Source organism: Mastigoproctus giganteus, chromosome 2 (genome assembly GCF_048544385.1).
Source record: "Mastigoproctus giganteus isolate SK-2022 chromosome 2, ASM4854438v1, whole genome shotgun sequence".
Taxonomy (NCBI): domain Eukaryota; kingdom Metazoa; phylum Arthropoda; class Arachnida; order Uropygi; family Thelyphonidae; genus Mastigoproctus; species Mastigoproctus giganteus.
The window spans coordinates 213,719,985-213,731,483 of record NC_143576.1 but is presented as its reverse complement, the minus strand read 5'-3'; the positions used below and the strand labels follow the sequence as shown (position 1 = coordinate 213,731,483).

At 34.0% G+C, this 11,499-nt stretch overlaps 1 protein-coding gene across 1 annotated transcript in view; it reads right to left on the bottom strand.

Annotated features, from left to right (window-relative positions):
* Nucleotides 1–10,521: 10,521 nt before the first annotated feature.
* The window catches only part of LOC150090058 (uncharacterized), a 114,012-nt gene continuing 113,034 nt past the window's right edge, over nt 10,522–11,499 (bottom strand). The window contains exon 13 of the mRNA XM_090389732.1: nt 10,522–10,642. The gene's annotated coding sequence lies outside the window, so the exon portion shown is untranslated. The remainder of the gene's footprint in view (nt 10,643–11,499) is intronic.

Sequence of the window (11,499 nt, the reverse complement as noted above, 5' to 3'; positions counted from 1 at the left end):
TAGAGATGTATTCTTTTGTAGAAGACACCACAATAATACATTATAATACAGCACAGAGAAGTGCGAATAAAAAAAAGGAATTTTTTAAAAAAATTCTTCTAATCACAAGTGACACATCTAGAAGCAGAAAAAAATATTCCCTAATGATATGTACTTCTGTCAATAAATACAAAGGATATCACATTGCTAACTTTGATAATTACTAAAATGCATATCTTTCACTAATTAAAACCATGATTCTATGTTTTGATTTTTGTTATTAATTCTCTGTAAAACAATGTTATTACAAAATTTTTGTATGAAGAAATTCATTTCCACAATACAAAATAAAACATCACAAGAAATATAATACACAATTGTATTTCATCAAAACAACTGTCACAAATACTGTCAACTGACAAAAAAAAGTTGCATACATAGAAATATATGTGGAGAAGAAGAAAAAAAAACATTAGAAAACATCAGTAAATGACAATAAAAAATGAAAAAAAAAACAAAACAAGATTATGCCTTCCCTGTAAAGGAATAATTCAAAATTACGTCAATATAACTCAATAATTAAAATGTCCTACAAGAATAAAATGAATGCCAAACCTTATTTAGTGATTATGATATTTCATTTGACACCAACGAGAGAGAGAGAGACATTGAAAATGTAACCATACCTAGCCACCTGCTAAAAATCTACCTCAGATTGAAAGGGCACTAGCACAATAGGCAGAACCTACAAGAACTACAGGTTGGGACTGTTTCCTGAAGCTGTTGAATGAAAGAAATATAAAACAATTATCTAGGCTCAGAAAAGATTTATTATCCTGAAATTCTGGATGTCAATGCTATTCACATGAATTTCATTTTCAATAAATAACTATAACAAAAATATTACGACACAGTAAAGGAGAAGTACAACTATTATACATGCACAGCTGAGCATGGTGGTGGTTACAGCAGCGTTGTGGATTGGATTTACCATGGAGAAAGGATTAAATTAATAAAACTAGTTTAACTGAATCAGTTTTTAATAGAACCATTTTGTAGATGGTTAATAGAAGACAATGCAATACCAATTCTTGCCACTAACATTAGAAGGTACTTAGCATGATCATATCCATGATCATGTAAGAAACGATACACTCCTGATATGCAGACAATTACATTTCCTAAAGGCAGGTTCTTGCTCCATGGTGAATAAAAGTGACAATCTGGATGCAGCTCCAACTTATGACGATAGAAAATCTACAAACACGAAGCTTCTGGGAATTTATAACATCCCATCTCCAGTTGTCCCTGTATGAGTTGCAATCTGTCTGGTGATCCATAGCCTGGGATCCTGCAGAAACTAAATATGTCACCACTAGCACTTATATCTGGTAGTGACTGTTACAGAGATAAGATGCAAAGCTAGGCCTTTTCTCTATTCAATACATGGATGCAGTCTGGGCTTAATTAAAAGTGATTCAATCAATTTCTAACTTGGTTGAATTTGTAACTTTCCAGAAGCAAGTTACAAAATGATATGATTTGTGCATTCATGGGATTGATATTATGATCACAGTTCAACATTTCAATGACCACCACCATTAATTTCTCAAAGTTGACTTTGAGAAAGAGAAACTGATTCAACCTTCCATTGTCAGGCAAATTTCGCCTGTGTAAGTTGTACTGCTCGTTGTTTTGCAGCACATCCGCATCTTAGTTTATCTTGTTTATAAAAGTAAGTGTTCATGGATCAGTCTGCAAGTTGCCTGGACTGTAAAACCTTAGGAAGCCTCTTTCCCTACTCTTAAGATCATCTAACTACAGCCCCAATCAAAGATGCCTTTAAAACTTCTTCCAGCCTCCAATACAGGATTCAAATCTGGACCTTTCCCCACAACTGATAGGCAGCAAAATCATTCCACTGTCATGGAGGGAAGTGATAGTGCAACTCCACTGTAATTATATACATTTCCATTTTCCATATATCCTGTAAGCATCCATTTGGTTACCAATGCAATCAAAACATGCAGCAACCCATCACCTGCATTTTATCCCAATGTTTATCCGAATATGAAGCTTTTAACATCAAATACATAACAGTTCCAGCTACTGCTTAAGAGCAATTCTAATGTGAAGATGTCTCTCACCACATAGGATGCAGCACAACTAAGTTATATATACGATACAATACAGAATCAGTGAAGCTCAGAGAATAGAAGGTTGAACAGCAGAGCGCGTGGCCCTCAAAGAAGCTAACTCAGTGATAATCACTTACATGTGGACCCTGGCCATGATTGCCAAACACACAAATCATAGGATGTGACATTTTCTTCTGTTAAAGAAAATGGTCTCAATGACTACTCTTTAAGTACAGTAATTATACATCCAACAGAAACTAAAATTTGGTCATTACCAGATATGATCAGTAACAGAGATGACATATTCCATTTCTACTGAATCCTAAGGATCAATAATCAATGTGTAGGATGTGCCACTTGTTACTCATTTTTGAGAGGTATGGATTCAACTTCCTGAATCAGAGATGAAACAAGAGGAATTCTTCAACCAGGCTGCAGTCAGCCAATCTCAGATGCAGGGAGTAGTGTTCCCATAAGTTATTTTGGAGTTTTTGGCCTACACAACATGCAGATTGATCCATGGAAGAACACACTTCTACAAGAACAATACATGATAAAGATCATATGAAGTACAAAACTGTGACCAAAGTGAATATGTGCACCCCACCCCAAATAACGAAAAAATTCCTAAAAGCTTGGTGATGACAGTTTTTATATAGTTATAGGCTGAGAGTCATTATTACAACAATTGGAAAAGTCCAATTGCAATTCCAGTTTCAGGTCTCACAGAATATGCTTATACAAAGGGTACTAGGAAAGTTTTGCAATATGACGCAACAATGAATCACAGGAAGCTGCTTGTTGCTGCATGTTGAGACATGTTCATACGTGCATAGTAGCCGCCGCGCCAAGTCGATGGGCTCAGTTATTCATTAGTAGTGAGAGTGTAAAGTGCTTGCGATGGCATCGTGGTCACGAAATGAGATAAGGACAGTTTTGCGGTATAATTTCGTGCGTGGTTTAACCATAGACCAGTGCTTAGAAGAAATGACTCTTGCACTAGATGATGATTGTCCACATCGTACAACGATATTCAGGTGGTATAGAGAATTCCAAAGGGGAAATTTCACTCTGGAGGATTCTGAGAGGCCGGAAAGGCCACGAACGTCAGTTACGGAGGAAAACGTTACTGCTGTGAGGAAAATGCTTGACGAAAACAGGCGTGTGACCTACCAACAGATAGAGGATACTTTGGGCCTAAATGCACCAGCAATTCGTTCGATTCTGCTAGATCATTTGCACGTGAAGAAACTTTGTTCTCTCTGGGTGCCGCATCAACTGACTGAAGAGCAGATGACACGACGTGTGACTTGGTGCCGGGAGATGTTAAAAAAGTTTGATAAGGGACAATCTCGGTATGTGAACAACATCGTGACAGGTGACGAGACTTGGCTGTACTATTACGATCTGCCGACCAAGGCTCAAAACAAAGTTTGGGTCTTTGAGGATGACGACACACCCGTAATTGTCAGAAAATCCCGATCTGTAAAGAAGAAAATGATAGCTGTATTTTTCAAATCGAGTGGAATTGTGGAATGTGTCGTTTTGGACACGCAGAAGACAGTCACAGCTAAGTGGTATACTGAACAATGCCTGCCTAAAGTCATTGGATCTAGGAAGAACCTGCGGCCAAAGTCAAAAATGGACACCTGGTACCTCCATCACGAAAATGCTCCAGCTCACCGCGCCAAAGCCTGCACCGAATATTTGACCACTACAGGACTGAAACTTCTCGAGCACCCTCCCTACAGTCCAGACCTTGCTCCCTGCGACTTTGCACTGTTCCCGCACGTGAAAATGAAGCTAAAAGGGAGGCGGTTTTCCAGTGATGAGGACCTTCTACGGGCTTGGGACAACGAGTGTGCTTTACTCCCTAGTGAAACTTGGCAGAACTGGTTTAAAGATTGGTTTCGGAGGATGGAGAGGTGTATTGAATGTAGAGGAAATTACTTTGAAAAAATTAAATAAACAAAGCTGTATTGCAAAACTTTCCTAGTACCCTTTGTATTAATCCAAATGAGCATATTTCAGTCCTTCTGGACAGGAGGATGAACAAACCATGATACTATCAACTGCCACCATTGCGAAAAATCTTGACATACAGATGAAACCTGGTTAATTGGAAAATCAATGAAGTCAGTTTAAGTCAGACTATGCTAAAGGCCCTATAGTTAACATTATTAACACTAACTGCTAGTGAAATGCTGTTTTCTCTGCAAAAGGATAATCACGCACACTTTGTGCAAGTTTTCTACTTTCAGAGTGCTCACTATATTCTGATAGCGATAGTGAATATATGTATCACCCATATTTAATAAAGAATTTAAGGAAATAAATTTATGATTGTTCAAGACATGTTTCTTGTTAACCATGATATCCTTATGAAAAAATTATATAAAATGATGTTTCTAGAGATGTAAAGCCACTGCATGTCAGATTTAATAACAGAAGTCATTAAAATTAATATAAATAAATAAAAGCAGCACTATTATATTTGTGTTGTAATCACTGGAATGTGTATAAATATTCTGCATCTTTCTAAAAACTACCTCTTGCACTTTTAATATTGTTATCAAAATGGACCCAGGGTGGTGTGAAAGTTCCTAGGTATGCATCTGTGCATTTTAATTCCCATATTGCCACAAAAAATGGGTCAACCATTATAAGCAGAGTAAAGTTCTGCAGCTGCTGTAACAGTGAAGTTTTTAACAGCTTTGCTTTAATTTTCTAAAAAATTCTTGTAAACAAATATTTTGTTTGAAAATAAAACCTCTATGTGCTCTTATACTATATGTTGAGTGTCCATTTTATTAGGTACACTTACTTAATAGTGTCTCCTTTCAGCCTCCTTCAGAATGCCTTGGATTCATCATGACATGGACTCAATGAGACATGAAAAGCATGCCATGGGGATAATAGTCCATACTGACTCAGCTGCTTCCCACAGTTGCAAACTGCATGGTTGTAGTCTACTCCAAAGAGCCCATTCCACTTCATCCCAGCATTGTTCAACTGGGCTGAAATTTAGTGAATGGATAGCCATAGGCAGTAGACTGAATTCACTCTTATTACTGGAACTACTTCTAGCTTTCTGATATGGCACATTACTCTGCTGGAAGAAACCATTTACAGATGGATATGCTGCCCCTATGAAGGAATGCACCTGGGCAGAAACAATTTCCAGATAACCTGTGGCAACCAGCTGTTTCTCCATTGATATCAAGGGCACAATGTGCACCATAAAAACCCTTCCCACATCATCATCATCATAATTTCCCCTCCAATAGCTTGCATTCTTGATATCTGGCAGGATGGCTCCATGGACTTATACTCTTTTTGCCATATAACATATAACTTATACTCTTTTTGCCATAAAACAACAGGAACTGGAATCCATCAGACCATGCATCATTTTTCCACTCCTCCATTGTCCAGCATTGGTGTTCCTGAGGCTATTGTAGCTGTACCTCTTGTTTTTTCACTGACAGGAGGAGTGGAACCCTGTTTAGTCAGCTGCAATAACCCATCTGTGACAAGTAAGATGTGGTGTGTGTTTTGGAATGCCTCTTTGGCTACCACTGTTGTATTGGGTTGTTAACTTACTGACTGTAGCATTTCTGTTATCCTGCATAGGTCTTAGTTCAGCCTCTGTTGGCTTGCATCAACAAGCTATTTCCAACCACTGGATCATTGGGTAAATGTTATTTGTTTATTGGACCAATCTCAATATACCCAAGACACACTCACAGTTTCCAAGATAATCATACTGTGCATCTAGTGTTGACTATCATTCTATGTTTAAAGTTGCTACAGACTTCAGTGTCTGGAGACTAGACACCTGTAAGGTGATCTGATTGAGGTGAATAAGGCTTTGAGCAAGCTCAATGCTGATGGGATTCTTCCTCTTGCTCAGATTACACACTTTTATCTGTTATTGTGAAAGCTGATGGCTTAAATAAATTCAAAGAAGTGGACTAACTTTTGCAGTGAATGGATGGATAAAATGGGAAGGTTTTTTTTTTTTTTTTTTTTTTTTGGCTGATGCTGTATAAGCTTTTTCTTGCATCATATACCTCTGCTAATGCTAAAAGTCACATAAATCTTGCCTTGCTCATTCGTCACACTGAATTGTATACATTTATTATTTATTTTTATTTTATTATTATTTTTTTTTTTAGGCCCTTGCCTCTGAAATCTTAGGAAATTAGGTGGCAAGGCCTGCCAGAGTAATTACTTCTAATGCGATCCCTCTATGCCTGACCTGCCTCCTCGGGGTTAAGTGTGGGCAACGGGGGGTCCCACTAGGGGCCCAACGGCTAAAAGGTCAGAGGAACAACACAACATGACACTACACAACATAAACATGTACCTTACACTTTTTAAAATCTCTGGCCTTCACAGTGTTCTGTGTTTCACAAACAGAGTACACAACACGGAGATGGGGGAAACCCCTTGGGCCGTTAGACAATGAACACTTTACACTTTGAATTGTATACATAGAACATCCCTAAGCTTTATATCACATGGTAATAATATGTGTGCTGTTATTAAAGGATAGCTCTATTTTACACAAAGGTTAAGTGTAGCTAAGAAAGTGGCCATTCAGTGTACAGTAACAAATAAGTGTTTTCTTAAGGGCAATTTTAAGCCTTGTAATTCTGTGGCATTTTTGTAGAGAGATTTCTAAGATTCCCACTTTTAGATATCATTTTACCACTCTGAAGCCCCATCTACCAAGTAAACAAAATGAAAAATAAATACTGAAGTTTATTAACTACACAACTGTCTGGCAATTTGGTTTTTTTTATTTCTCTGTAATGGTCACAGTTAAGTATAATTAAATTTATGCAAATGTATAAACATAATGAAGCATATTTCAATGACTTTTCAATTTTAAGTTAGAGAAGGATGCTTGACCTTACTGTGATAGAATATTGCTTTAATTTTCATGCACTAAATCACTTTTCACAAAAATGTTCATTTCCCACTGTTGGATGACAGAGGGCCTTGGTTATTGCCATAACAAATCCATTATATCTATCCATCTATAAGCATTACCTGGCACATAGCTTTTAATTCGGCCAAAGCTGAATATAAAGTTAAGCAATAATCTGATCTTACAATATGATATTTCTGGTTATACAAAAATATAACATGGCAATTCTTTTCCTGAAAAATTTTTTTCAAAAAAAATCACCAGGAATACAACAACATTAAGAAAAGGTTTTGGACAGTAATAAAATTCATTTGTATAACTTAAATAAAGCTATTTCTAGGTTATTTGTTATACAAATATGCATGACCATTCTTAACCTTGCATTTTCCTAAATGTCAGCCATCGGATAAAAACAACTATAAACTCTGAAATAAGTGTTTTTACTGCTTTGGGATGCAAATGAGTCAAATCACAATTTAAAAAGCAATGACCTTTGCTGTGATTTTAATATGGTCACAGTTATGAGCACCATTTAAATTCTACTATTTCAACTGTATGTATAATTCATTGCATTTATATTTCAGTTTTCAAAATTTTTCATGTTACTAAAAGACCTCACTCGAGACTATCATATTTGTACTCTAGATATTCCTATTTACAGGATAACATTTTGATATGAAAAAATGAGTATTATTGCTTATTTACAGAATCATGAATCAATTTTTCATGGTATATAGCAAAACAAGCCTACACACACAGAAATTCCAAACACTTAAATGTGTTTAAGACCCTGACTGCAGACTCTCATCATTTATACATACAAAATAGACATATAGTAAATCTCTATATAAGTGAAATGCCAGTTATTACATCCTTAGATTATACTATAATATATACATATGTGCATATATGCACATAAATAAGCATATACAATAAGGTATATTATCTTTTGCAAACTCATAATTCACTAAGTCAGATACTAGATTTCAGTGTGTGTGTGTGTGTGTGTGTGTGTGTGTGTGTGTGTGTGTGTGTGTGTGTGTGTACGCACGATCCTTGACACTATTGGGGTTACCAAAGAATAGCACCTATTTGCGCTGCCAACCCCAATCCAAAGCAGCATTTTATTGATGCAGAAATAATTTGCGGAAGTAAAGAAAAATGTTTTGTATTAACTTACTCTACTTCAAAATTTAACTTATTCAAAATGTTAAATATACAATAAAAGGAAAAATATTTTTTCCTTGGCCTTGTTTAAATAATAAAGACTGTATCAATAATATACAAATTCTGATATAATTTAATACAAGATATATCAGATATAATATAGCAGATTCTTGCAACCACATGTTTCAAATTAATATTGATGTGAATGCATAAATCCTATCAGCATCAAATGTAGGAGGTAACGACAACACTATTGAAGAATACTGTAAAATATTATTCCATTTCTTGCAGGTTCATTTAATGTGTTACTTAAAGCAATTCACATAAGGTATAACTAAACTTTGGTACTTCTTATCCATATAACTTTGCAAGCTGAAATAAAAAGTAAAAAATTTCAAATCCTGTGAATATTTTCTATGCTGATATCAGAAAATAATTTCAGCAAGGGAAGTGAGATAAGAGAGCCCAACAACTGAATTGAAAAAAATCTAGATAAATGGGCTGCCTTAAGAATTTTATAATTTTTACTGATAAGCCAAATATTATTGAGGGTGGGTGGGGGATATCAACTGGAGAGCTCTGCAATGCAGTAGTTATGTCTGTGGAGTACAACAGATATGCTTTGCAAACATGCTCTGAAGCCAGACAAACTAGAATTCAGTTTACTAATAAATAACACTGAACCCTCATAAATATTTATAAATATTATTATAATACTTTTAGTAATAAATTACTTTGATATTACCGGAAGTAATAATATACAATAATGTAAATAAGAAGAGTTTTGCTACAACACCACTGTCTGTTCACAACCATTATGAATAACCATTTATTTACAGAAATACATAAGTATGCAAGCTGCCAAGGTCAGTCAGTTTGCTTAAATATGGAAATAAGAACTTTTCAAGAATTCTCTATTCACAAGCCAAAACAGATGGAAAAGCTCAACCAGAAAAAAAAACAAAAACAAAAAACAAAACAGAAGATGTGGCTCAAGGATAAATATTCTTGAATTTTGGAATTTAATAAATGAATTGCTATTCAGTTAGTTACTTCTGGACTAAACTACAATAAATTTCATTAATTCCTGGTCCAACTAGATTATTACATCCTTATGTAATAATCTAGATTAAAAACATCCCCCTCCTATATTTGGCATAATCTTATAAGATTTGTGCATGAATTCAGATATTAATTTAAAGTAGAACTGAATCTAACAGATTACAAATCATGATCTTATGTCTGTAACCTGAAATATAATATTTTTCCTAATAACCAACAAAAAAAAATGCATACCACAAAGAAGCAAATGAATACTTTTCTTCCTATGAAAAATCATTAAATTTCAAAAGATTTTACTTTGATCAAAAAAAAAAAAAAAAAATTCTAGCTACATTATTAGGAAGTGTTAAAAATTAAATTTATTGGTTTAAGTGTGGTCTTCATTGAAACAAATGTCTAACAAAAATGAAAAGAACATTTTTAGTGTTCTTTCTAAAAATGACAAAGGATGATATTTTCAGAGATTCCAAAACTGAGCTTGGCAAAAGAATGATAAAAAAAAGTATAATTATAATTAAAAAAAAAACCTTCTTAAAAGAGTAAGTCAATTTAATTTGTAAGTAGAAAAATACCAATTTTCCAGCTTCAGACAAAAAAAAAAAAAAAAAGTATTCTTGAAATTCTAATGATTTTTTTTTTTAAATTATAAAAAATTATTTTTAGCATTTTTTGCTAAATTGTTTCAATTTAGCAATAAAACTTCATTTTATTAATTTTATTTACATAATTTATCACACTTTTGTTGCTCAAGTATTTCATTTCAGTTTGGTACAAACTGAAATGAAAACAGAAAATAGCACAGAAGAAAAAAAAAAATTATATATATATTCAGTCAAATTTAATTTTAAATCTGATTTCATATATATACTGTACATGTGTCACACACATACAAATGAAGATGAGTACTCTAGTGATTTTTTTTTTTTAAAGAATGGCTTATTCCTGCTTTACCTGATAATACTTTCATCCCACTGAGATTTTTACACAATTGTTTTTGTTTGCTTTTTTTCAATACACTCTTTGAATTTGGAAATGCCACATTTCTTGATTACGAATTCAGTAACAGAAAAAAAAAAATGTGACCAACATTAGTAATGGGAGAAAGACAGAACAACATAAAAAGACAAGTGACAAACTAATGGTGCATATTTCTTTTCTAAGGCAAATTATCCTTAGTAATCCTATAATATTATTGTTCAATCAAAATACTCCCTGAAAACTGTCTTGAATGTTCCTACACAAGATGTAAAGGTTCTACTTTTGTTCATTCTGGATTACTCCTTAAGTGATGTACTACTATAAGCTGCCTTCAATGCTTGAAGCCATTGACATGCCCTTATTTTAAATTGGTGCCATATTTCTGTGTCAAAAGAATGAGATAAAAAAAAATAATAATAAATAAAATAAAATAAAAACCTGAAAGACAGATTATGCAAAATGAATTAATTAATATCTATAATGTTTCATGATAACATTTTAATCACAAATATAAAAAAAAAAAAAATTTCAATTATATATGGATATGCTATCAAAGTCCTAAAAATATTAGAATGCTGTAAAAAATAAGTGCTTCACACTTTTATATAAGGCACTTTTACATAATGCCTTTTATATAACTTTTATATAGCACACTTTTATATAAGGCATTTTATTATGTCCAATATTAGAATATTCACCAAGTCTGTACATCTTATCAAGTACATCTTAAGATTAACTGCAGTCAAATTAGATTATCCTGCTCAGAAAGCTAACAAACTGAATGTGTATTTTGCATCTACATTTACAATTAAGAAATTCTTTAGGGAAGTGGAAGACAGAAGCTTATTAAACTAACAGGGAGCTAAATAATTTTGTAATAACTGAGGGTAAAGTGGAGAAGAAATTGTTGAAGTTAAACATAAGAAAGGCAGATGGGGTTGATGGGATTTATCCAGTTATATTAAAGGAGGGGGCAAAGGAAGTAGGCAAACCCTTAGCCATAATTATGGCTAAGGGTTTGCCTACGCATCTATGGACGAAGAGGAAGTCCCCCATGGACTGGAGTGTGAAAATGTATCCCCAATTCAAAAAGGGGGATCAAAGGGTGACAAGTAATTATAGACCTGTTAGTTTAACTTCTGTTCTGGGAAAAATAATGAAGTCACTGGTTAAAGAAGCATTGCAGGAACATCTAGACAAGACGGCAGTAATAATTCAGACACAACATGGATTTGTTAA